Genomic DNA, 27,231 nt, shown 5'->3' with positions numbered 1-27,231 from the left:
GTGAACTCTCAGTTTTCCTGATTGCAAGTTTGGTACTCTATTTAGCATGTCCCCATAATAAACAAAGGCACAAGTTCAAGGTATGTGTGGGGAACAAGGAATGACTAGTCAGTTTGTCTGGAAGGGAAGAATGATTAGTGTTGGAGAGTATGGGGTTGGGGGAAAGATAGGGGTTTTAGACTAAAAGGAAAACAACCCCCAAATAATAATTAATACCATATTTCTTATATTTAAAGGAAAAAAGTTAAGGCAAAAACAAGAATTATAAAATCATAATTTAGAATTGGAAGGAACTTCAATTGCCATCTACTCTAACCTGAAGCACGAATCCTTACCACAACAATTATAACAAATGGCCATCCAAAATGGTCATTGTAGTGATTATATATATGTAGCACAGGCAATCCCCCATATGTCCAAAGGGAAGCACAACAGAAATCTTTAATCTCATACATACCTAATCCCCACTGCACTCTCCAAGGGAGACTTTAAGACCTACCAGAGATCAGAAGATTGGTCACTCTGCTCTCCTCAGAGAAAAAAGATACAGGCTAGAATCATATCAATCTGTTCCCTTAAAAATTATTAATCTATGGAATATAATTTTTTAACTTAAAACTATTTTGACTACGTGTAAAGATGGTTTTTAACATTAATCTTGGTAAGATTTTTGAGCTCCAAATGTTTCTCTTTTCCTCTTTTCCATCCCTTTTCCCCAATACAGCAAACAATCTGATATAGGCCATATATGTACAATCATATTAAACATATTTCCACATAACTCATGCTATGGAAGAAGAATCAGAACAAAAGGGAAAAAACACAAGGAAAAAAAAACAAAAAGTAAAAATAGTATGCTTTGATTTGCATTCAGATTCCATAGTACGTTCTCCCGATAATGATCAGTATTTTCCATCATAAATCCCTTGAAATTGTTTGGATACATTGCATTGCTAAGAAGAGCTAATTCTATCATAGTTAATAGAATGTTACTATTACTCTGTATAATGTTCTCCTGGTTCTTCTTACTTCACTCAGCATCTCATGAAAGTCTTTGCAGGTTTTTTCTGAAATCTACTCACTTATTGTTTTTATAGAATACTTGTAGTATATGAATGCAATGCAATACTATTGTATTGGAATACCAATTGATGGACAGCCTCTCAATTTTCAATTCTTTGCCACACAAAAATATAAGTTTTTTTTAGTACATGGGGTCCTTTTCTCATTTTTATAATTTTTTTTTTTGAGATACAGACCTAGTAGTGGTATTGATGTATCACTCTTTGGGCAGCAAACCCAGAATGGTTGGATCATAGGGAATATGATTTTCAGGTTCAATCTAATTTTTGATCACCATTTCATCATTGGGAGGGGAAACAGAACCCAAGCTCTTTATTTACGGGCACATGCGCGCACGTGCACACACACATGCACGTGCACACACACACACATATTTTGTATGTTTATTTTATTTTATTTTTTAATTAATTAATTTGTTTGTTTTACTCCCTTTCTGTTAGGTTCTTACTAAGTGTTAAGTCGGTACTTAACAATTCTCTAGTTCACACCTTTGGCAGCCAGCTCTCTCTGTTTGGCAAGGCAAGTTAGATATTTGTTGACCAAGGCGCTTTCAAGCTTTTTTGGTATTCTTGTTGTGGCAGGCAGTTAACTAACATTAGTTTAATTTATGAATGAAATTACAGTAATTTCTGTCAATGTCATTTTTACTGTTTACTCCCCATTTTTTAATCTTTCAATTACTTTTTTAAGTAATTCAAAATTAAGTTGTTGCATTCTAAGTTATATTTTTCCTTCTCATCCTTCTTTTCCTCCTTTTCCTCTTCCTTTTTCTCTCTTCTTTCTTCCTCTTCATTAATTCTTGTCAAAGTCCTGTTGTCTCTCAATTGTAATCCTTCTCTGGGAGGAGATCTCTTTTCTGTAAAATCTTTCTCTGTGAGCAGGTTTCTTGGGAGCCCTGAATCTCCTCCAGCTCTTGTCCCAATCCAGACTCCTTCTCCAGGCTGCGTCCCAACTCTGGCCCAGACTCGACTATTCCTTGCTCAATGTTGTCTTGTTTTATCCTCCCAGAGAAGGGGTGTGTGAGAACTCAAAGGCTTGTGGGAAAATTACTTCAACCAATGAACTTGCTCCTTTTAAAGGTTGTGTAAACTCCTTTTCATATGTAAACTCCTCCTCAGAAGTTCAAAGGGGTAAACTCCCCTTAAAGGCCCTAACCAAAGGTGTGAACTAAAGAATTGTTAAGTACCAACTTAGCACTTAGTAAGAACCTAACATCTTTCTACCAAAATGCCAGTTCCACAATGCATAAATGTAGGCAGCAGCAAGAAAACCCATTTATCCAAGTTGATTGCAAAACAAAAATCTGAAAAAATATACATTTGAAAATATATGCCAGACCATATAGAATGAGGGAACTGTCCTACTGAGAGTGAGGTAACTCAGTTCAACCAAGAGAAAAAATTTCATCTTACCCATGGGTTTCCCAAAATTTCTAGAGTAGCAAGCTGGGGAAAGGGGCAAGATCTATTCATGTAGGCTTCTTCCCAGAGTCTTTTTTCCCTTCAACAATCTGGGATTAATATCATTCATCTTCTCTCTCAATTGTGGAAGCCAGAAGATACTGAAGAGATTTGGGGAGGGAAAAAAAAAAAAAACCTGTAGTTCAAGAGCCTGAAGCTCTTACTATTCTTTTTTTTGTTGTTGTTTTGTTTTGCTTTTTTCCCTGAGGCTGGGGTTAAGTGACTTGCCCAGGGTCACACAGTTAGGAAGTGTTAAGTGTCTGAGACCAGTTTTGAACTCGGGTCCTCCTGAATTCAAGGCTGGTGCTCTATCCACTGCGCCACCTAGCTGCCCCAGTTCTTAATACTCTTGATGACTCCACCCCATCCCTCACATAGGCTCAGGGCATCAATCTTAACCAGTGAACAGGGAATCCCAGAGCAATGGACTTTGGAATTCAGATTACATAAGCATATTTGTAATAGAGAGTTTTTTTTAATTCTTTTCATTTTTTTCATTTTTTTCTCAATTTGGGAATCCTAGTGAAGGGAAAGAAAATAAATAATTATTAGTTGAAAAACCAAAGTTTAAAACAAGCGGTCATCCAATGTGTTTGAATACTTCTAGTGATAGAAAATTTGCTATCTATAATGACTTCCCATTCCAGTTTTGGATAGTTCTCATGTTCTTATATTTCTTTAATGCCCTAACCTGTTCCTCCATTCACTTCAACCTATTGTAGAGATGGTTACTCTCTAGCTCTCTATAACTCACAAGAGTTCCATTTGCATGATCAAAAACTAACATTCTTCCATCTAATCAAAGTTCTTAAAACAATACTATTGGATCTTAGTTCTGCTCATTTCACTCTTCATTATTTTGTACAAGTCTCTCCATGGTTTTTCTAAAATCATTGAGTTCATAATTTCTTATCACAATATAGTATTCCATCACAATAATATACCACAACTTGTCCAGCATTCCCTAATTGTTGGATTTCTGAAATTTCTTTGCTACCTTTTATCCTTCTAAATCAATACTGGCCTTGTCTAATTCCACTATCCTTTATTACTGTTAGGTCACCCCTTGTTCTTACTTCATTTACTTTCCTTTGTTCCTTGACCTTAACCAGTTCAGTGTCCAACCATTCTGGAGATCAAGTTGGAACTCTGCCCAAAGAATTATCAAACTGCGCATACCCTTTGACCCTGCAGTGTTTCTGCTGGGCTTATATCCCAAAGAGATCTTCAAGGAGGGAAAGGGATCCACATGTGCAAAATTGTTTGTGGCAGTCCTTTTTGTAATGTCAAGAAACTGGAAACTGAGTGGATGTCCATCAATTGGAGAATGGCTGAATAAGTTTGGTATGAACATTACGGAACATTATTGTTCTGTAAGAAATGACCAGCAGGATGATTTCAGTGAGGCCTGGAGAGACTTACATGAACTGATGCTGAGTGAAATGAGCAGGACCAGGATTTTATTGGACACAGCAATGGCAAGATTATACTATGATTATTTCTGATGGACATCAGACGATTCAGGCCATTTCCAATGATCTTGTGATGATGAGAACCATCTACACCCAGAGAGAGCACTGTGGGAAGTGAGGTGGATCACAACATAGCATTTTCACTCTTTTTGTTGTTGTTTGCTTGCATTTTACTTTCTTTCTCATTTTTTTATTTGATTGAATTTTTTTTTTGCAGCAAGATAATTGTATAAGATATGTGTGCATATTTTGGATTTAAGATATATTTCTACCGTGTTTAACATATATTGGACTACTTGCCATCTAGGGGATGGGGAGGGGAAGGGGGGAAATTGGAACACAAGGTTTTGCAAGGGCTAATATCGAAGAGACTATCCATGCAAATGTTTTAAAAGATAAAAAAGGAAGAAAAAACAATTAGACAGTTTAACTCAACACTGTCATTTACTCTCAAACCCCAAGCAAGCCCCTTTATGCTATTGCAGAATGTGCCTTGCCAAATTCCAGAGCTGAACCACTCTAACCCTTGGCTTCCTCTTACTTATGGTACTCTAACTACTGAACAAAACTTGAGAAAGTCATACAATTGAATTGACTGTGCCCACTATAAATTTACATTTTTTTAACCTCAATTAAGCCCTTACTGTAGGAAGACAATCCTTTTACTGCTCCTAATTGATTCTCTAACTCACTCCCCACAGGAACGCTCTTATCTTATTCCAAAAATTTTTTCTTCTCTCTTAAATATTTTCAACATTATCCTTGTGCCTCAAAATTTCTCATGCTTTATTGAGAAAATAGAAGGCATTTAGTTTAAGCACTCTTCTTTTTTCTAGATCACCCTGTCTCTTGATATCATCCTTCATTCTCTCCAACACTTAACACCATATCTGGGGGGGGGGGGGAAAGCAATTTGGAATTATGCCCTGCCGATGCCCTTTGACCTAGAAATACTATTAGGTCTATTGTCAAAAATGATTAGGGAAAAAGAAAAAGAACCTATATATTCTAAAATGTTTATAGCAGTTTTCTTTATGGTGGCAAAGAAATGTCAGATTATACAACAATTAGGGAATGTCTGAATAAGTTATGGTATGTGGTATATAGCACTACTGTGCCATAAGAAATAATGAACTCAATGATTTTAGAAAAACAAACAAGAGATCTGTACAAAATAATGAGGAGTGAAATGAGCAGAACCAAGAAAACATTGTATGCAGTAACAACAGTATTGTTTTAAGAATGACTTTGAGTGATTAAATTATTTTGCTATTATAAACAGATTAACTATAAAGGCATATGAAGATAGTATCTGCATCCAGAGAAAGAACTCAAAATAGAAGTATATATAGAATAATTTTACACACACACACACACACACACACATATATATATATATATATATATATATATATATATATATATATATATACATATTTGTATCTAATGGTAGTAATTATAAGAGTGGGAGGGAAGAAGAAAAGGAAAAAGAAAAAAATATATATTTAAATATTATTTAAACGGAATAGTAAGTTGTACATAACAGATTTGCAGTTTCATGTCCAGTCATCTTTTTTTAATTATATTATGATATGGAAATATTTTTTCATTACATAAATTAATAATAGGGTATTTTAAAAATTCTTATATGAGAACTCAAAACTTTATCAAAAATGTTAAAAATTGTTTTTAGATGTAATTGGGAAGATATTAAAAAAAGAGAGAGAGATATTAAGAGATACACTATTTAAAATAACTATAGTCTGTAAAAAGTACCTGGGATTATACCTGCCAAGACAAACCCAGGAATTACATGAACATAATTATAAAACACTTTTTATACAAATAAAGTCAGATTTAAATTTTTTAAAACTACTTGGTGACACCTCTAGTGAAAGAATTACTGAAGTCTGAATGCAGATTGAAGAATATTTCTTTTAAATTTATTTTTCTTGGTGTTTTTTTGTCTGCATTTTCTTTTGCAACATGATTAATATGGAAAAGTTTTGCACGATTGCCTGTGTATAATCCATATTAAATTGCTTGCATTTTCAAAGAGAAAGGAGGGAAAATAGGGAGAGAGGGAATTAGGAATTGAAAACATTTTTTTTTTATTTTCAAAAAGTTTACATGTAATTTTAAAAAAATAAAATAAAAAAATTAAATGTTAAAAAAAATTCTTAGAAATTAACATTGCTACTGAGCCAAATGCTAACTCTTAACTGGAAGCTTTTGGCTGCCATAAAATATAGCCCAGCTGGCATAAGAAACCCATTTTGTGATAAGGAACTGAGGCTTTTCTGAATATTGGGCATCACAGTAATGGTGAGCTCATGTGGATAAGCCAAAATCCCCAAACCCTCTCCCTTGGCTTTGCCTCTGTTTCACCACTTTGCTTCCCTCTTCCCAAACCCAGCCCAGGTGTTCTGATTATATTGCCTGTACTTGGAGGTATCTCAGCTAATAGTCCCTTCTTCTGATTTCCAAGAAAGCAGCATGGACCAGCAGAAAGAACATTGTACTGAGAGTAAGAACTCTTAGGTTCCCCTCCATTCTCTAGATATGGATAAAAAAAAAAAACTTGATTTTCACTTTCTTCACTCATAAAATGGGAGTAATAATATCATCTTATCTACCCTTGAAGGCAGTTGTGATGAAAGTACTTTATGAATTATGGGACATTATCTACTGTAAATGTGAGCTATTATTATTCATGTCTGATGGCATCCTAATCCCTTACTTCTCACCAAAACTGACTCAGCCTTTGCCTGGGACTGCCTAGCAGCTGAAGGCCCAGCAAAGAAGGGAACAGAATTCCATGATCGTTTGTTCTTGTCTCTGAGGTGGACAATAAGTGGGTGTTCTCAGAGGTGACAATCCCCCGTCTCCGGTCTGGCTATGCCCAGGGGCAGGCATTTTTCTTTTAGGTTGGGGATAAATATAGTGTCCAATGCTTTTCAGGCTTCACTGTGGGGATAAAAGCTTCCCCCTTAGGAGGCCTGGTACTGGTGTAGGCAGAAAGGTCAGGCCCCAGAGTTAGACCATTTGTCCTGAGGTTATGTAGATAATTACCCACTCACTTATGGCCTCCCCTACTTTTTTTTCAGGGCAGAAGAAACAGAGGTCCCATAAACTGTAAGTGGTGAATGACCAACAATCATAGGAATTTCCCTGCTCTCTTAGTGAAGAAGGTTCTCACCCTGTTAAATACCTGGAACCAAAAATGATACATAGTGAGGGAGATAATTCAAGTGTAATCTAGCAAATCCAGTCGGTCAGTCATACATTTTTTTTCAGATTTTTAGCAGATTTTTATTGAGACCTTCTGCTTCTATATTGCCTAACTTTTCCCATATCCCTTTCCTTTCTTCCTCACAGAATCATCTTTTACAATAAATGAGATTTTTTTAATAAAAGTAGAAGAGGAAAAATTAATCAAAACCAATTCATCTTTAAAAAATTGAATGTAATGAACTGATACTGAGTAAAGAGAGTAGAACCAGGAAAACATTGTATGTAGTAACAGCAAGATTTTGTGAAGATCAACTATAATAGTCAGCTTTTCTCAGAAATCCAGTGGTCCAAGATAATTCCAATAGATTTTGGATGGAAAATGCCATCCACACTGGAGACTGAATAAGAATCAGAGAATACTATTTTCACCATTTTTATTTTGTTTCATCTTTTTCTTTTTTGTGATTTTTTGCTTTTGTTCTGATTTTTCTTTCCCACGTGACCCATATGGAAATATGTTTTTAGGTAACTGTATATTTATAACTGTATCAGATTACTTGCTATCTTGGTGAGGGTAAGGGAAAGAGGAAGAAAAAATGTGGCACTTAAAATCTTACAAAAATTAATGTTAAAAACTATCTTTACATGTAATTGGAAAAAATAATGTGCTATTAAAATATATATACACATATATATTTTAAATCGAATGTAATCCCTGTCCCAAAGTCTATTGCTATGGGATACTCTCCTCATTGGTAGAGGAGAATGTCTTGCCTAGTGTGAAAGGTGGGGCAAAGTTGGAGAGTGAGAAACCTTCAGTTCTTATCTCATCTTCTTGAGGACTCTTCAAGTTTTTCAGACACTTCTGGCTTCCAGCTTCAAGGAGGAACTTTACTTCAAGTTGGTAAAGGAAAAAACTCCAGGAAAATATGAGAGAAGCTAATAGTCTTCATCATCTCCTTATCTCCAGCTTGTAGAGATTTGGGGGAATTTCCTCTTGAGTGAGATTTGGGAGTCTATCTCTTTAATCTGAGCTACATCACTCCCAATAAGAGAGATTCTTCATTTTCTTTTGTCTGGTATATATTCTCCTATATATACCTTCTCTGGTTTATATTTTGCTGATTTTTGGACAAATCAAAAATTTATCCCATTTTTCTTTTGCTATTTGTGATATATATTTATTATGGAACTGGTTAGGAAAAGGGTCAAGCCTATAGAGTTTCAAGTGTCCTTAGCCCTAATAATAATTAGAAACAGTAATCAGAAATTAGATGGAACTTGATCATATCTCATAGGCTAATAATACTTAAGTGAGCAGTTAGATGTAATTCTAGACTGGTACTACTTCTCTCTGAGGAAAGCAAAGTGCCCTCCAGCCCAAATTCCTGCTCCTCCTCCTAACAGGAATTAAAGTATCCCATGGAGAAGAAGGGTAAGGGAAATTAGAAGCTAGAAATGGCTATTCTGGCTCCATTAAAGAAGCATAACAACACACACATACTATAGGTGGGATGACAGCCCCTTGCAATATATAGCACCTTAATATACATGAAGTATGTCATTACATTAACCTTATATATGATGGGGGTTTTCCCTGATACCTGTGGCTCTCCACTTCTGAAAAGGGAAGGGAGAAAGGAGAATGTATTTTCTCATACCTCTTCTTAGGGCCCAAAACTTCAACAAACATTTATTTGATGTTTATTGTATGCTAGACACTGTTCTAAGTTCCGAGATACAAAAAACAAAAAAGCAAAACAGTTCCTATCCACAAAGAACTCACATTTTAATAAGACAGAAAACATGTAAATAATTGGGTACAAACAAGATATATGAAAAATAGATCAAAGTAAAGTGAGGAGTCATTATGCTAGAAGCTGGGGAAATTGAGCAAGATCTCCTATAGAAGATGGGATCTGAGCTGAGTTTTTTAAGACAGCCAGAAAAGCTAGGAGGTAGTAGTGATAAGGGAGAATAGTCTAGGGTGGGGAGTGGGGAGAGGGAAATCAATACAAAAGCATGGAATTAGGAAATGGAATGCTATGCTGGAAAAACAACAAATGGTCCAGTAGAGCTGGATCATAATGTAAGTTTGATCCTGAAGGTAATAGGGAGCCAAATTTATTCTGTAATAAGAGTGACCTGCACTTTAAAAAATCATTTCATACTAAGTGAAGAATAGATAGAATGAGGATTAGACTGGGATCAGGAAGACCAATCAGAGACTATTGCAATTAATCTATATGAGAGCTAAAAGAAATCTGGATTAGTCAAATCAGTCAGGCTGCATACGATGGGAGTCCCTTTCTTGTTTAGTTTTCCTAGGAATCTCAGTTGGGAAAGAGAAAACTTTGAAACTACATGCAAAGGAAAGAAAAGATTTGAAGAATTATCTTGATAATTCAACTTTCTTAAACTCCTTTACCTAAAATATTCAAGTGATTGAGTAAAGGAGCAAATAGTTGGTGCAATAGTTGGAATACCAGGCCTAGAATCAAGAAAACCTGAATTCAAATTCAGCCTCAGATACTTAGTAGCTGTGTGACTTGAACAAGTCACTAAACTGTTTTTTCATCTAGAGAAGGAAATACTCTGGTATCTTTGCCAAGAAAATCCCAAATGGGATTACAAAGAGTCAGACATGGCTAAAATGACTCAACAACAATAAAGTGAGTAAAAGTGTATTTGAGATTTTAAATGATGTGGAATTTTTCCAGTACATTTTTGATGTACAGAAACAACCTCGTAACAGAAAAACAGATTATGGAAACCTTGGAGGGATCATTTGGAGGGGTAGAAACAAAGAAAAAGAAAAACAGTGAAATGAGACAGGCACAGACAAACACACACACAGAATCAGACACATATAGACAGACAGACACACACATACATACACATGGGGGTGGGGAAAGACAGAGACACACACATAGAGGTGGGGAGGAAGAGAGACAGAGACACAGACAGACAGACGGAGAGACAGACAGAAAGAGACAGACAGAGACAGAGAGAGAAAGAGAATTTCAATAATACTTATTAAGGACTTCATTCTATACACTAGGCTAAGCTTTAGGACAGTCCTTGAACTAAAGAGGCTTACATTCTGACAAAGGAAGACGACACATAAAGGAGAACAAGAAAGGGAGGTGGGTTAGGAAATATGGGGTAGCATGACTGGAGATTTCTAGGGAGTACTATGGAGGCCTAGAACTGACCAAAACAAACCCAAAGTTGACCTACCAAAGTCCAGGGAGCTTCCAGGGGCTGAGTCCAATTTTCCAATGGAGAGAAGTTGAAGCCAATGATTTAAGAAGAGACAATGATTGGAGACGTCTAAGGAGTAAGTCTTCTAAATTAAGTATTCCATACATCACAAATAGTTGACTAAAACTTTGGTTTTAACTATGGGAAAGTCATTTCCCCTTAGATGGAGTTTTGACTAAGATTGGAAGTCAGAAAAAGCTCCGAGATAGCCAGAGGCAAACAGCCTCAGAACTTGCACTGGACCAAATTGTTTCTGGTCACATTTTTGAAACAAAAGTCACAGAATCACAGAATCTGGGAAATGAACCTTCAACAGACATTAATCCAAGCCAAACACAAAAGGATTCCCCATCATAATACACCCAACAAGCAGTCATCTCAACTCTGGTAAAAGATCTCCAAGAAGGAGAAAACCCACTGCTATCAAGGTAATCTATTTTACATTTGGGGCAAATTGTTAGCTAATAATAGATAGCATTTTTATATTTCTTTAAGGTCTGCAAAGTTTCTTACAAATATCACCTCACTGCATTTTCACAACAGCTAACCCTGAAGAGCAGATGCTATTATTATCTCCACTTTACAGATTGAAAAACTAAAGTTATCCAAGGTTATGTGACTTGCCCAGAAATTTTGGATAGAAAATGCCATCTGCATCTAGAAAAAGAATTACAGAGATTGAATGCAAATCAACACATGCTATGTTCACTTCTTTTTTTCTGTCCCTCTTTTTCTGATTTTTCTCTTCCAACATGATTCATAAAGCAACGTGTATTAAAAAATTAATTAATAAATGCTCGAGATCAGATTTGAACTCAGCTGCTGAGTTTATTGCTGGCTCCAAGTCCTGCACTTAACCCACAGAGCCACCTAACTACCTTATTCAGGTAGCTACCTAAGTACCCAAAAAGAGAGGAGTTGGGGAGGAAGAGGGAGAGAGAGAACTGGACCTAGAATCAGAAAGGCTGCCTCAGACATTTACTATGTGACTCTGGGCAAGTCACTTAACCAGTAAGTTTTCTCATCTGTATAATGGTAAATTATAATAGCATCTGTCTCAGATTTGTGGTGAGAACCAAATGAGATAATAATCATAAGATTAACAGTTCTTGGAGCACAGTAAGTACTAAATAAATATTAACTATCACTATTATTATTATACAACCTGAGATTTTCCCATCTTTGTTGTCCTCTTCTGTACACTCTCTAGATTATCAATATCCTTGTTAAACCATAACACTCAGGACTGACCACAATGTTCCAGATGAGGTTCCTTCCTCCTACTGCCACTTTAATATTCTTGTGGTTTTCTCCCAAAGTAAGGGTTAAAGTGGGGATTAAGAGGCTTTTTTTTGTCAGCTTCCTCTTTTTCTCAAATTTCTTTCACTCCTTCCTGAGCCATAAGGTCAAGAAACCACATCTTTTTTTTTCTTCCTACATCCTCTAGGACAGTGCTTTGGACAACATAAACTGTTAGATAATGAATGCACAGATGAATGATGATGGGGAGCATCACCCATTTCTAATTTCTTCATCTTAGTGCCTTCTCCTCTATTTTCCTCCCTCTGTGTCCTACTTTCCTCTACCCAAGAAGGATGTGCTTCTGAAAAGCATAACACCTGTGGAGATAAACAAAAGTCTTTTTGTTCTGGGTGAAGTTTGCAACTTCACGGCTGGAATAACTTTAGGAGGCAAGGTGGTGCTGAGCACCAAGTTTCAACAGATTCTCTTCTCTGCCCTGGGCCAACGGGAGAAATACAATTTTGTAAAGGAGACCTCAAAATCCAGCGTCTAATGCCACAGGCTCTTTAACCCAAACTTCCAGATGAAGTCACCCAGGCTCTCCACCGGCATGTTCCTACCAATCCCCTGGGAAGTCTCAGGGGCTCATGTTTGGCGGGAGCAGGGACAAAGGGGTGTGCTCTTTTTGCTCTTGACAAGGGAGATTTGCAGAAGTGATTCCCATTTGCATTAAGTGATGACAATGTTAATAGAACCTAGCTTTGTGTCTCAATAATAGCCTCCTGCTGACAGACAAATGCCAGGGTGGAGCTGGGACACATCTGTGGTTCATATTGAGAACGCCCTTTCATGCCGTAGTCTCTTCTGAATCTGAATACATTTTGCCCATTGCAATGGTGCAGACCCAAGGAGCATAGAACAAGCATAGAGTACCATTGTGAAATCATCTTGAACTAGGAACAATTGACTGGGAATTTATCCAGTGGCCTGTGGGGTGACCCGTCCTTTCTGTTTTTCTTAACACTTTTCTAGGAGGTACGGGAGTGGCAATAACTTAAACCTCTAGAAGCCCTACCTAGTGGCCAGGTGTCATGGGACAACACCCATCCTGCCTTGGGAAGGTGTCCCACCCTGGCCTAGGAACAAAGAAAGATACCTGACCCAATGGAAAATACAGTGAAGCCCAGAATTATAAAGCTCAAGATAAGGAAGGAAGGCTTCTGAGGAGGCTGAATCGTTTACTCTCAGATTATAGACTGCTGAACTATTTGTAAGCATGAAGCCTGGACATCTACTTTTTTCCCCTTCACTTGGCTAAAGGTAGTCTCTTAGCAATGCGCTGAAAGGTAGTGAATTAATCTGTAACTCTGTGGAGATAATGCCATCTACTACACTCTCATTTACAATGCTGAGGGGTCAATGGTTGCCAGTCCTAGAAAGGTGTCTGAGTATTTGTTAGGCTCCTAAGGAATTTAGAGTGAAAAGGGACAGGTGTGATTATGGAGTCCGATCCCATCATTTCACTTATGAAGAAACTACCCCCAGAGAAGTCAAGGTTGTACAATAAGACCTGAATAAAGCTTTAGGCCCACAGTTTGGGATTCCAAGTTTGATGTTCTTTCCACTACAATTGATTCACTTGCTTATTTTAATTAGGATGGCATTGAGCTTGTTGGGATGTACTTGTGAAATCCACACTGATGATGCTATCTCTCTCTACGCCCTTTTGTTTAGTGATCTCATCTGTTCCCAAGAGTTCAATCATCATCTCTATGCTGATGACTCCCAGATCTAGGTATTCAACCCCGGTCTCTCTCCCTGGCTCCAGGCCTGCATCACCTCCTGATGGTGAGACCCAGTAGTTATCTCAAGTTCAACATTTCCAAGAAAAAACTCATCATCCCATACAAAATCTACCCAGCTCCCAAATTTACCTATTTCTATCAAGAGTGCTATCTACATTTTAGCCACTCAGATTTGGAGATTTTAAATGCGTTATCAATTTTTCTCTCTCCTTACCCAATAATCTAACCAGTCTTACCAAAGCTACTCCTATATGTCTTGAACATTTTTCCTTCCTGGCATCCTAGTTTAGATTCTCATCACTTGTCTCTTGGAGCATAAAAAGAGCTTTCTAACTGGACCCAGAGCTTCCCTTTTCACTTTAAAAATCCATCCTCCACACAACTGCCAAAATAATCTTCCAAGGTCATTCCCTTGCTCATGAATTTACAGCAGCTTCCTATTGTCTCTTGAGAAAAAAGGCAAACTTCTCAGCTTATAATTTCAAGTTCTTCCAAGATTGAGTTTTAGCCTACCCATCTAGACATTTCACATTAATTCCCCACACTCTACCATTCTGTGTCCCAGTCAAACTGATCAACTTACTCTTCTCTGAAGTTGGGATTCCATTTTTTGTCTTTGTATAGGTTGTACCTCATGCCTGGTATTGCTCACTTATCATTTTCCTCTTAATCACTTAAACTTTCTCCAAGTGTCAGCTTCTCTAGAATACCTTATTAGTTAGAATAATTAGAATACCTTATTAGAATCCTCTTAGTTGCCAGTGTTCTTTTCTCTCCTCATATTCTCTTGTATTTTCATAGCTGTTTATTTCATTGTATCCTCCACGAGAATGAGGACTAGAAATGTTTTTCACATATTATCTTCATTCCCCCAGCTCTAACAACCATACCTTACATAGATTATGTACCTAAAAAACACTTGTTGAATTGAAAGATTAGGAGAGTATTCGATTTCTGTCATTAGACATGGAATGACAGGCAGCCTAATGGATATAGGGAGAGCTGGATTTGGAGTCAGGAAGACCAAAGTTCAAATGTGACCTCAGAAACTTACTAGCTATATGACCCTGGACAAGTCACTTAATCATAATCTACCTCAGTTTCCTCATTTGTAAAATAGAAATAACAATATCTATTCCCCAGGGTTGTTAAAGGATAAAATAAGATCATTTATGTAAACAACTTTACAGATCTTAAAGCATTATGTAAATGGTAGCTATAACTAGCATTAATGAACACCAGTAACATAGCTGAGTTTGGAAAGTCTCATCTCCAGACTGGTTGGAGAGTGATGAAATTTTCAGTCAATAAGAGGATAAAAAAGGATTTTAAAAAAGGATAAAAAAGAGGATAAAAAGCTTTTTCAGTCACTCTAATCCATCCCTCTAAAAAATTCACAAGAGAAAGCATATAAAAGTATTTTGCTATGCAATCCAATAAAATAACATTTATTAAGTACCTACTATGCTCTGGGTCCTAAGCAATGGGGAATCCAATTAATAAAAAGAAAGATAGTCTCTGCCATCTAAGAGTTTACCATCTAATAGGGAAGGCAAGGATGGAGATTGTCGTTGTTGTTTGTCCTTCATTCCTGAAGAGGACCATGACTTCAGGGAGGTGACACCATGATATGCAAGTGAATTGTATTTAAGTGAGAGAAGGCTATGCAAAGTCACGCACTTCACTTTCTCTCCAGAGCCATCTGGGTCCAGTGGCCAGATATAGATCAGGATGACTGGAGTTGTCCCTGGATGAAATGGGAGACCTTAGATTTTTTAAGTTAAGTTCTTTCCCAGGTCTTAGTTTGACTGAGGCAACATTAGATCAGTGATTGAAACTAGATAGAAATAAGGAGATAATACATGAAAGGAGGCAGGAAAGAGGGGTGGGTTAGGAAGGGAAAAGGTTACTTCAGACATTAGTTATAGATAATAAAACCAATATTTAATCATTTTAAAATTCTAAACACTAATTGAGACTTTGCCTGACAGCAACTATACAGAAAGAGTGAAAGGATTCATTTCCCAGGGCTATCATACACCTTTCCTTTCACTAAAGGTTGAATTCATTTTCTAGGGGGGAAAAACCAACAACCTGTTAAGGATGTCAAAATCTCATACAATGCTGGATTAACCAAGTCCAAATTGTTGAAATAAACTTATTCACTGAAGCATTAACAAACCACAAAGCTTTCAAAGGGGCTTTTGTGAAAAGTATCATTTCAACCAAACATCCCATCATTCCTGGACTCACTTCTGGATGTGTCTTGCCTTGCCCTACCTCTCTTCTGCTCTCCCTGGGGGAGCTCCTTTATTATTTGGGCTCTGTCAGGCACTTCACTCCAGACCAGCTTGCTCTTGCCCTCTGGAGGGACGCTGACTTGTGGGAGCCATCATTTGTCTCTCATTCAGCAGCCCACTCTGGTAGGATCCTAGCCTACTAAATGGTGGTTTTCTAAATGGTCCCCTCTGGCTGCCTTGACAGATGCAGCCCAGCTGGAAAGAAAATCACCTGGCAGTAGAGAGAGGAACATTCATTCAATAAATTTAGCTTAGTAAGACCTGAGTTTGAATCACCTCTTTATCCCAGTTTCCTCATTAAGTATATTGTGTTCTGAAGAGCGAGACCACCATAGAGGTAGGGTAGTTCAATGGGAAAAGAGAGAGGAGTGCAGTAAGAGTCAGAAGACTTGGATTCGAATCCTGGCTCTACACTCTAGTAGAGAGTTATACAGATAACTATTTCACAAGCCATTTCTTGATAACTGGTTGATTGCATCCAAAGGGAGAGGTCTTTTCCAAAGAGAAATGGGAAAAGGAATCAGGAAGAGGAGAAGGCATTTCAGAATTGGGGAAACTCTAAATGAAGGTGTTCTAAAAGCAAAGTAAAACTTTTTTGTATTTGGGGTGCCTATGCATCATCTAGATAATAGCACTGGATTAGAATCAGGAAAACTCATCTTCTTTGAGTTCAAATGCAGCCTCAGATACTTACCAGCTGTTTGCCTCAATTTCTTCATCTGTAAAATAAGCTGGAGAAGGAAATGGCAAACCCCTCCAGTATCTTTACTAAGAAAACCCTAAATGGATTACAAAGGATCAGACACAATTAACAACGAAGTGTAGTTACTCTCTTCATATTTTCCTATACATATTTCTATGTCTTCTTTTGTCTCCCTCACTAGAATGAAAGCTTCTTAAGTACAGAATAGTTTCGTTATTTTGTTATCAATGATACCTAGCACATAGTAGGTCATTAATAAATACTTATTAATTGATCTGTTCTTCATCAACCCAGAAGGAAGAACTAAGGTCAGTGAGCTGAGGTTGAAGAGAGGCAGATTTAGGTGGGATGTCAGCAAAAGTCACTTAACACGTTGTAGCTCATTCATTTTAATTGTGTCCAAGTCTTTGTGAATTTGGGGTTTTCTTGGCAAAAAAAAGGATTTGCCATTTCCTTTTGTTCATTTTACAGATGAGGAAACTGAGGCAGAGATAAATGACTTGCATAGAATCACACAGTTGGCAACTTGTCTGAGGCTGGATTTGTACTCAGGAAGATGGACTCTGGGCGCTCCATCCACTGTGCCACCTAGCTGCAATTAGAGCTATCTAAAAATAGAATGAGCTTCCTCAAGAGTGATGAGCTCCCTGTCACTGGAGGTCTTTAAGAAAAGGCCACGTATTGCAGATGTTGTGAAAAAGATTCTTGTTCAGATCCATATTGTAGAGGACCCCCAAATTCTTTCTAATCAGAGATTTTGTAAATCTTTGAAATGTGACATACTCTACAAAGTTACGCAGCTAATAAGTATCAAGATCAGATTCTAACTCATCCCTTATCGTTACAAAGTACTGAAGTAGCCTCTCTGCAATGTCAGCTGGTATTGAAAGGCAAGATACCTGTATCCTACACAGAATATAAATCCTGTGGATATTAAAATAATTTTGAGATAATTTTGTTTGGCCTTTGCCCCTCTGGTAGGACTATACCACAAGCCATCAGGAGGAGGAAGACAGCTGGTCTTATTTCATGGGAAGAGTTTTTGAGAATAGAAATTCTACAACTTTTTCCAAGCCTTTTCTTCCAGAAGTACAAACATGCTATTCCAGGTGCCTGCTTTTCCACTCATTCTCGATCTCCACAAAATTTTTTTTCTTGAATTTCTACTCAGTCTATTTCCTCCAAGATGTGGTAGTCTGCACCCAGAATCTTGCAAAAGTTCTCACTAAAGATGTCAGATAAATGACACGGTCCTTTGTCTCAGAAAACTTGACCAGCTTGAATGTTTCAAGGATCAAAATTTTCATAAATCATGAGCCACGGATTCATCATCAGTGGGTACTGAAACAATCCTCAGGAAGCATTTACAACTGAAACTCAAGCCTCATTCTCCTTGACAACAGTCTCTTTTGAATGAAGGAAGCATTTATTAAGTGCTTACTATATGCAAAGTACTGTGTTAAGCACTGGGAATAGAAAGAGCAGGGCAAGAAGGTCCCTGCTCTCTAGGAACTTACATTCTAATTGAAGAAACAATACATATGAGAGGTTTCAGGTGCAAGTTAGATGGAAAGATTTCATGTTCATAGGGATGTAGCAGCAAAGCAGATGGGAATGGCACTTCATATCATTTCCACTGAGTTTCTGATGTTGAACCATTTTATAAATTCCAAGGACTTCAATGGTAACTTTCATTTCTGGGGCTTCAGTGGGGATGGCTATTGCAGGAGCGCTTACCAGGCTAGATTTCCCCAGGGGCTGCTTCCCAGGATGCTCTCTACAGGCACTGGACTGCTAGAATTGCTATTCCCAAAGCTCTTGGATTCAAAGCCCCAAGTTGTCTCCATTAGGGTCCTAGAAGAGATGGTGATCAAGGTAGTGGCCTTGATATGCCTGACACATGCTGCCTCCTCTCTCTCCCTCAGAGTGCCTTGTTTCTTCAGGTAAGTTGGCTCACCTGCCCTATAAGTGACAGTTGGTGAATATGGCTGGCCCTTTTCCACAGGAACTGCTTCCCTGGATGATAAGTTAAAAGAGCTAGATTGGAAGTAGGACTAGAAGTCCAGGTGGGCAACCTCTCCCAAGGTTCCTGTGATTATTTAACTATTAGGAGCAGTTGCTCAGTAGGAGCTGTTACTGATGATGAGAAAGGTAGATCTCTATGTCCTCTCAATAAAAGCTTCCAGTACTTGTCAGGGAGTGATTTGATGGACCCTGCTGTTCCCAAGGGTCTTGAGTTCAATGTCCTGGAGTGATTATCAAGATTTGAGGGGAGATGGTGGTTAAGGAGATAATGACACATGCTTTCTCTTATGTCTATCTCAGGGTGCCTTGCTGCTCCAATGAAGCTTGTTTGCCTTCCCTGTGAGAGGAAACAAATCCTTGAGGAAAAAATGTGTACAGTTATCCCTTTCACATCATAGGAGTTAGGGGTGCCCCACCAATCTGAAAAATCTTTGTAAAAAAAGTTGGCCCTTCATACCATAGAAAAAGTCTGAATTAGTATGGAATTAAAAAATAAAATATGTTAATATTATATAATACTATATATATTATGCATTTCTGAGTTTCTAAACTCTTTCTGTGTTGTCTGCTGGCCTTTGCATATTATCTATGGCCTTTGCATGTTATCTATGGCTTTCACAAAATTCCCCCCAAATTCTCATTTTATTTATTCTGCCAACCCATTATAAATCAAAACCATGATAGGGAAAGTGTGGAAGGGATAACTCTATGTGTATGTGGGTATATTATTAGTGGTAGTAATCAGACTAAGACTGGAGCCACCAATGGAGAGAAAGGGACCACCACCCACAAGAAAAATTCAATGGGATGGGCTCTAATATTCAGTTTAGAGAGTTATCCTTCTTCTTGCCTCAGGCCATTTCATTCCCCAAAGTGTCACATTATAAGAGCCAACTTTGTGTTGCAAGCTTGTTAACTGGGGCCCTTTGGAAGAATTTGGCATCCAGGAGGTTTGGCTCACCAAGTGTAACCACATAATAATTACTCACGTTTCTACGGCTTTTTTTTTTAAGGTTTATAACATTTTTTCCTCATAACATCCCCATGAAGTAGGTAATAAAAATATTGTCACCCCCATTTTAAAGAGGATGACACTGAGACTCACAATTGGTAATTGTGAGCACTTGAACCAGGGTCGCCTGAACCAGGGCGAGTAACATCACCTCACTAAGACTTGTCTCACACTAAAAACTCCCATAGGATTAGGACTATGTCTATGCAGGCTCTTCCTGTAGGGTGAGCAACACAATATCACATGTGGTTGCAATAAAGACTGAGTTATAATGTCTGTGAGCTATTGGAGCAAAGCCAGAATAAAGTGATACATTTAAACAGGGCTGGCCTGACAAGGAGATGAAGTCTCCTCTATCCTACGTGATTTAATTTGAAGGGCCCCAAAGGGTTCCCACCAGCCTGCCATGGCACAGCCCATTCCTCCCACATGATCTGAATTTTCTGTCCTTAATTAGTTACTCCCCTAATTCAGGCAGGGAAAGGAGAAGTGTCTCCAGAAGACCACTGTTAAAATTCACATTACTTCAGCTGAAGTGGAGGGCCTGGTCCAATATAGCAATGGTCCACAAAGTCTGAGGGTCATGTGGTGAACCCAAGAAAGCCATGGCTTGACCCTCAAATTGGAGGATAGAAAATTGGGCCATCTCCAATCCTTGATGATCATGGAGATTGTCTTCAATACCATCAAACCTAGCTTTGTTTCCTACATACTCCCCCATACCGTGAGACTTCCTAATCTTTCCTAAGTTAAGCCTTGGCCCTCTAGGGCTAATATATATAATAATATAGCTAATCACTATCTGGGCTTCTTCCCTGCCCTTGCACACTCAACTCCAATGGTTTCCTATTGATTGTAGGACCAAATAATATTTTATATTTATTTCATCTTTTTTATATGCACATAATTATAAATAAGTGAAAATCCATATTGAGGTACAGGCTAAATATTTTTTAATGATAGAGCTACATAATCAATTGAAATGTTTAGATAACACTTTCCTAGATTTTTCCTATTAGATCAAAAGAGTTCACAAAACATCTTATTGTTTGTGGAACCCTTCATAAGGGTTCTAATGGAAACAGAGATGCTAAATTTCCATATGGATGATAATAGGGAGGCTAGAATTAATCATTAGGCTAGGGAAGAAAGACTCTGAAGATGGGGTGACTAAACAGACCCTGGGAGACTAAGAGTCACAAAAGAAAGGGGGGTATTCCAGGCAAGCATCCTGGACCAGTCTTATAGTCAAATAAAGGTTCTATTCAGTCCCCTCTCAGACATTACTTTCTTTGGCTCTCCTCAAACACCAGGTTCTTTGCCCTTACTTTAACTACAGGAGACTGGACATTTGTCTATCCATCTTTTAAATAGCCTAATTGATGACAATGCCAAGTGGCAGAACATTAGCCTGTCTGTTAATCAGCAAGCCCTTTCATTCCCACTCACTTTTCTGTCATCCAGGAGCCAATTCCTAGCAGCTGCTTCCCAACTCTTCCAAGCAATAGAAATTGTTCTTGAAACAATATGTCAAAACACCATTAGTACCCTTAAACACATACCACTGCTGACCTTCGGGGCCCTTTTTGTTTTCTGTCCTAGTGCTCCTAGAATCCACCTCCATTCACCAGCACTACTTCCCCTCTGTGCCTCTTCCACTCCTAAGCTTCATGTCCTTGATCCTTTTTCTGTTTTCTTACAAGTCCTCCCAATTTCACAGCAAGGATAACAAATTAAGACCCCCTATGCTGCCCAGCCTTCTCTCCATTAATCCCTTTGCTCTCATTCTCCATACTTCAGGTCTGGGACTAACCTACCTTTATGCTACTGAATTTTTACCCCTATTTCATCTTACTTCTCCCACAATCCCTAATTTCCTAATACTTCCAACAACTGGTTTTTCCCTGGATCTCCTAACATGTAGAAATAATATTTTCAAATAGTGCCCTTAACAGTGGTGATCACTACCCAATTATTTCAGAAGTACTTTCTTTGTGAAGACCCTATAACTAGAGTCAAAAGAATAATTGAAATGGATAATAGGATGGCAAACAGAGAGAAGCTGGCAGAGAGCAGTCTGCTTGTATAAGATAAATTGCCAACCAAATACTTCTCTGAGAAAGTGGTCAGAGATCCCGTTGTCATGGATGTCAAAACTGCCTAATGACCTCCATGCCATAAATTTAAAAGATATTTAAAGATCCAGGAATAGCTTCTTTTTAATGAGCCTTGTTATCCTGATGGAAGGAGTCAGAATTAAGGAATAATAATCCAGGTTTCTAGCTCCTATTCTGAATCTGGGTGTTTCTCCTACTTGGATTTCAGCTTCTCACTCAGCCCAGTCTGGCTGCCATGCAATATCATTGAGAGTTTTAGGGAAAACATACTATGGGAATAAAGTTGGAAAAAGATGGGAAAGCCTATCTGCATGTAAAGATCCCTCCCCCCCAAAAAAATATTCAGGGGGTAATAATAGACCAAAGCTGAGCAGGAGACAATATAATGGAGCCTTATTATGAAAACAGTAACTCTAACATGATTGTGTTAGGAGGACTGGGGAGTTGGAAATTGCAAATTTGTTATATTCAGAGAGAGACTAGGAAAATAAAAAGGATGAAGAAAAACATTTTAGCTTTTTAAAGAGCACATAGAATTTTGAGAGAATTCAGAGAGAGAAAAAAAACATGGAAAAAAGGGAACATGTACAAAAAAAGATTAAAGGAATTGGGTGCTTCTCCATGGAAACAAGAAGGCTGAAGATCAGCTTGTACAGTCAACTCCGAGCATTTTGACCATTTTCATTTGTATAAAATCATTCACCATCCTGCTGAGGGAAAGGCAAAGAAGGAAGAAATGACCTCAATTACAGCATAAGAGATTTAAATTAATGATATATGATTTTTTAAAAACCCTTGATAGAAGCCTTCAATATTGCACAGAGTAGTCTAAAGAGGATATAAGATTCTCCTTTTATATAGTTGCTTTAATAGTTCTCCATTGAGTGCTTTGGCCTGATATCAGCAATGAGTCACTGGTGATCTCTCATAGTCCTGGACTATTCCTATATGTCTAGATCCTAAGCTAAGGAAATCCCTTGATGCTATTTATTCAATTTAATGTTCCTATCAAATGCATCACGGTGTAGAGGAAAGTTGGAATCAAAAGATCCTGGATTCAAATCTGGATTCTGTAATTCACAGCCTATGTGATCCTGAGCATATTATTTCCTCCATCTAGGACTCAATCATCTCATCTGTTAAAGAAGAAAATGAGCATCAAAAGACTTTTTAGCAACTTTTGGTGTAGTAGACAGATTTGGGATTTCACTGGCATAAGGTAACCCTCATACAGATTGTCAACTTGTCTGTAACCCATAATCTTTGAGAGTAGCCTGGAGTTCCTGAGAGGCAGCTGGGTGTTCAGTAGTTAGAACTCTGGGCTTGGAGTCAGGAAGACTCATCTTCCAGAATTCAAAATTGGCCTCAGACACTTAATAACTGTGTGACCCTGGGCAATTTTATTCTGTTGGCCTCAGTTTTCTCATCTATAAAATGTACTGGAGAAGGAAATGGCAAGCAACTCCAATATCTTTGCCAAGAAAACTCCAAATGGTGTTGCAAAGAGTCAAACATGACTTAAAATGACTAAACAACAAGAGAGAGGTTGCCCACCATCACGCAACTAATATATGTCAGAGGCGGTCCTTGACTCAGCTCTCCCTGACTCCTAAGTGGCCACCCTACTTCTTCTGCCTTCGCAGAGAAGGAAACTGAGATGCAAAGAAAAGAGAAAAAGAATTTGTTCAAATTTAGTAAGAGAACTGAGATTCCAACCCAAGTTTTCTAACTTCAGATTCAGTACTCTTGCCACTACATTGGCAGATGCCTCCCACACTAGCAAGGCTAGAAACCTCCCAGGAAATTTTCTGTTTTATTGAAAGGAAAAGCTTATGGAAGCAGCAAAATACAGTGACTCAGGGGCTCAGACTGGGATGAGTTTTCAAATCTTACCTTTTTTGATGCTTAATGCTTATGTGACCTTGTTAGGCACTTACTTAACTTCCCTAAAGTTCAATTTCAACTGTAAAATTAGAGAGGTCTCTTCTAACTCTAGTTTTGTGATATAAAGGTCAAGGGAGGAGAAATAACCAGCTTGTGGCGCTGGATTTTATATTTCCTGGTTTCCTCTCCATCTGTAATTCTGCAGTCTTCCCCAGGAGGCAGTGAGAACCAGGTTTAGAACCCGAGTGTCTCACTAGCATTAGGACCAGTTTGCCAAAGCCTACAGTACCACCTTGTGGCTACAATGAAGTAATAACTTTTTTCACAGCAAAGGAGTTTTTTTCTAATTGTTCATATAGGTTAAGTGACTTACCTTGACAAGCATTTATGGCTATTCAGTAGTTTTTCAGTCTTCTCCATTTTCATGATCCCATTTGGGGTTTTCTTGGCAAATATATTGGAGTGGTTGTTAGTTTCCTTCTCCAGTTCATTTAACTGAGAAGAAACTAAAGTAAACAGGAGTAGGTGATTTGCTCAGCTTCATTCAGCTAAGTGTCTGAGGCCAGATTTGAAGTACTGACTCAAGGCCCAGGACTCTATTCACTGCTCCATCTAGCTGCTGCCTTTCCTAATTAAACTACATAATAAACATGGTAATTAATACTGGTTGAGGGTCCTGGTACGTAATGAATAAATTACATTTATTAAGTAGCTATTATTTACATTTGCTTCATTCTGGAAATGTAAAGACAAAAATGAAAAGTACTTGTCCTTAAAAAATTCAATTTTACTAGAGAAAAACACAAACACAAATAAATCAGCATTAAAAATAAATACAAGAGCAGTCCTTTTTGTAAAGTGGCAAGGAATTGGAAATTGAGTGGTCCATCAGTTGGAGAATGGCTGAATAAAGTATGGTATGAGTGTTGTGTAATATTATGAAATGATCAGCAGGATGATTTCAGAAGAGTCTGGAGAGACTTACATGAACTGATGCTGAGTGAAATGAACAGAACCAGGAGATCATTATACACGGCAACAATATGACTATATGATGACCAAATATGATTGATTTGGTTCTTCAACAGCCGGGTGATTCAGGCCAGTTCCAATGGTCTTGTGATGGAGAGAGCTATCTGCACCCAAAGAGAGGATTTTGGGAACTGAGTATGGACCACAACATAGTACTTTCACTTTTTCTATTATTGTTGTTGGCTTGTATTTTGTTTTCTTTCTTATTTTTTTCCTTTTTGATCTGGTTTTTCTTGTGTAACATGATAATTGTGGAAATATGTGTATGAATTGTACATGTTTAACATAGATTGAATTATTGGCTGTCTAGGAGAAAAGGTGGGAGGAAGGAAGGGAGAAAAAAAAATTGGAACACAAGGTTTTGCAAGGGTAATGTTGAAAACTATGCAAATGTTTTGAAAATAAAAAGCTTTAGGGGAAGCTAGGTGGCTCAGTGGATAGAGCACCAGCTCTGAAGTCAGGAGGACCTGAGTTCAAATCTGGTTTCAGACATTTAACACTTCCTGGCTGTGTGACCCTGGTCAAGTCACTTAACCCCAACTGTCAAGGAAGAAAGGAAGGAAGAAAAAGAAAGGAAGGAAGGAAGGAAGAAAAAGGGAAGGAAGGAAGGAAGGAAGGAAGGAAGGAAGGAAGGAAGGAAGGAAGGAAGGAAGGAAGGAAGGAAGGAAGGAAGGAAGGAAGGAAGGAAGGAAGGAAGGAAGGAAGGAAGGAAGGAAGGAAGGAAGGAAGGAAGGAAGGAAGGAAGAAAGAAGCAGCTTTATATAAAAAATAAAAATAAACACAAGAAAGTGGGCATGTTTTATAACTTCTCTGGGCCTCAGTCTCCTTAGCTATTAAGTGGGGAGTTGATAGACTGGATGATCTCTGAGATTCCTTCCAGAACTAAATAAATGATCCCAATTTTCTATAGGCATATTTCTGATTCTATTTCTATAAATATTGAGAGAAATAACAGTGTTGCCAAATAATAATTGATATTTACATACTATTTTAAAGTTTGCAAAGGATTATAATTATCTTTGCTTTTTTAAGCCTCATAATAAACTTGTTAGATCAGTTTACATGCTATTTCCACATTTAAAAAATAAATAGATTATATAAGTATTCAAGGGGGATCATCATCTCTGGTATGAAGGTTTACTGAGACCTTTTGTCAGGGCTGTTCATCCAGCTTTGGTCTCTACCTTCACCCAGTTTTCACCTGTGGCTCCAAGAAACTAAACAGCATGAGCCGTGACCACACGTAAAACTGTTTCAGCAGATGGGTTATAAACCAACTGAGGATAACTGAATGACCTCAAACCCATCCGGAGTTAAGGGGCTGTCTACCCCAAGCATGTGAAACTCCTCCAGCTGAATGAGAGGATGAAAACAATTTGTTCCGATGGGGACTGAAGTAGTCAATGGGGAATGCTCAGAGCTTGGTCAGACATCAAAGTACCAAGGTCACCCACCACATTCTGGGACATCTCCAGTCATCTTGACCTTTGTCTTGCCACTGGATTTTGATGACTTTGGAGAATTAAGCAAGACTGATGACTTTGGACAACTCTGATTCACTTAAATCTAATTCATGCATGAATCAAAGCATCATGCCATAATGTCGCTGGTCCTTTTGAAAATAAACAGCAAAGAACAAGAGCAGATTGTAAGGTCCTCAAGAACAAAGACTGTCCTTTGCCTCTTTTTGTATCCCTAGCATTTAACACAGTGCCTGACACATAATATGAAATGTTTATTGATTGACACCTTGAAACCACTGATGGATTTTCAAGCAAATGATTATAACTAAATCTCTACATAAAGAAGACTAATTCGTGTAAAGTACAGGTTGGAAAGGACAGAGATAAAAGTTGAGATCACCTGTATAATCTAGACAAAGTCTTAAAACCAAGATTTTTATTTTAAGAGTTTGAAACCAAGATTGCCAACATGGTGGCCTAGAGATTAATAAATGTGCCACAGACAGAAATAGGAAAGTTAGTGGAGGAGCAGGTGTCAGAGATGTTAAATTTAATTTGAGGTTTGGGGTGACAGTAACATATACTGCAGACATCTAGGGAAAGGGTGGGGAGAATGGGGTGGAATTTGGAACATAAGGTTTTGCAAGGGTCAATGTTGAAAAATTACCATGTATATGTTTTGAAAATAAAAAGCTTTAAAAAAAAAAGACATACTGGCAGAAATGTCTTGTGGGGCCATGGAAGTTTGAGGCCCAAAAGAGGAGATAAAAATCAGAAAATCATTTTGCTTCTTTGCTTTGCTGAATCTGTGATGTCACCAAAGCAGGTTCTCTCTTCAGTGGGACAGATACGAGTCCAATTATGTCTTCTCCTTGTGCAGCTCTTATGGATATCTTTCCATAATATTCCACAGGAAATTCCACCCAAAGAATTGATAACGTAATGACAGACCTCTTAATATTTCATGGGTTTCAATGAAGCACATGGGCTATGAATCAATTACTTTTCACTCTCACTGATTACTTCATTTTCTGGTCATACATTTTTTTAATAATGTCTTACTTCTCAGCCCACAGACAGTAAGGTGGTCAAGCAGTTGATTAGAAGAAGATTACAGGGGTTTCTTTGCTAACAT

The 27,231-nt window shown here is 37.9% G+C and overlaps 1 long non-coding RNA gene across 1 annotated transcript in view; it reads right to left on the bottom strand.

The window, feature by feature from the left end:
* LOC141559727 (uncharacterized) overlaps nucleotides 1-15,977 on the bottom strand; it is a 36,736-nt gene extending 20,759 nt beyond the window's left edge. Inside the window, exon 1 of the long non-coding RNA XR_012487537.1 lies at nucleotides 15,841-15,977. This is a non-coding gene — a long non-coding RNA (uncharacterized LOC141559727). The remainder of the gene's footprint in view (nucleotides 1-15,840) is intronic.
* Nucleotides 15,978-27,231: the final 11,254 nt, after the last annotated feature.

Source organism: Sminthopsis crassicaudata, chromosome 3 (genome assembly GCF_048593235.1).
Source record: "Sminthopsis crassicaudata isolate SCR6 chromosome 3, ASM4859323v1, whole genome shotgun sequence".
In the NCBI taxonomy this organism is placed as follows: domain Eukaryota; kingdom Metazoa; phylum Chordata; class Mammalia; order Dasyuromorphia; family Dasyuridae; genus Sminthopsis; species Sminthopsis crassicaudata.
Note: the sequence above shows the minus strand (reverse complement) of the source record. Positions and strands in the feature narration are given on the sequence as shown.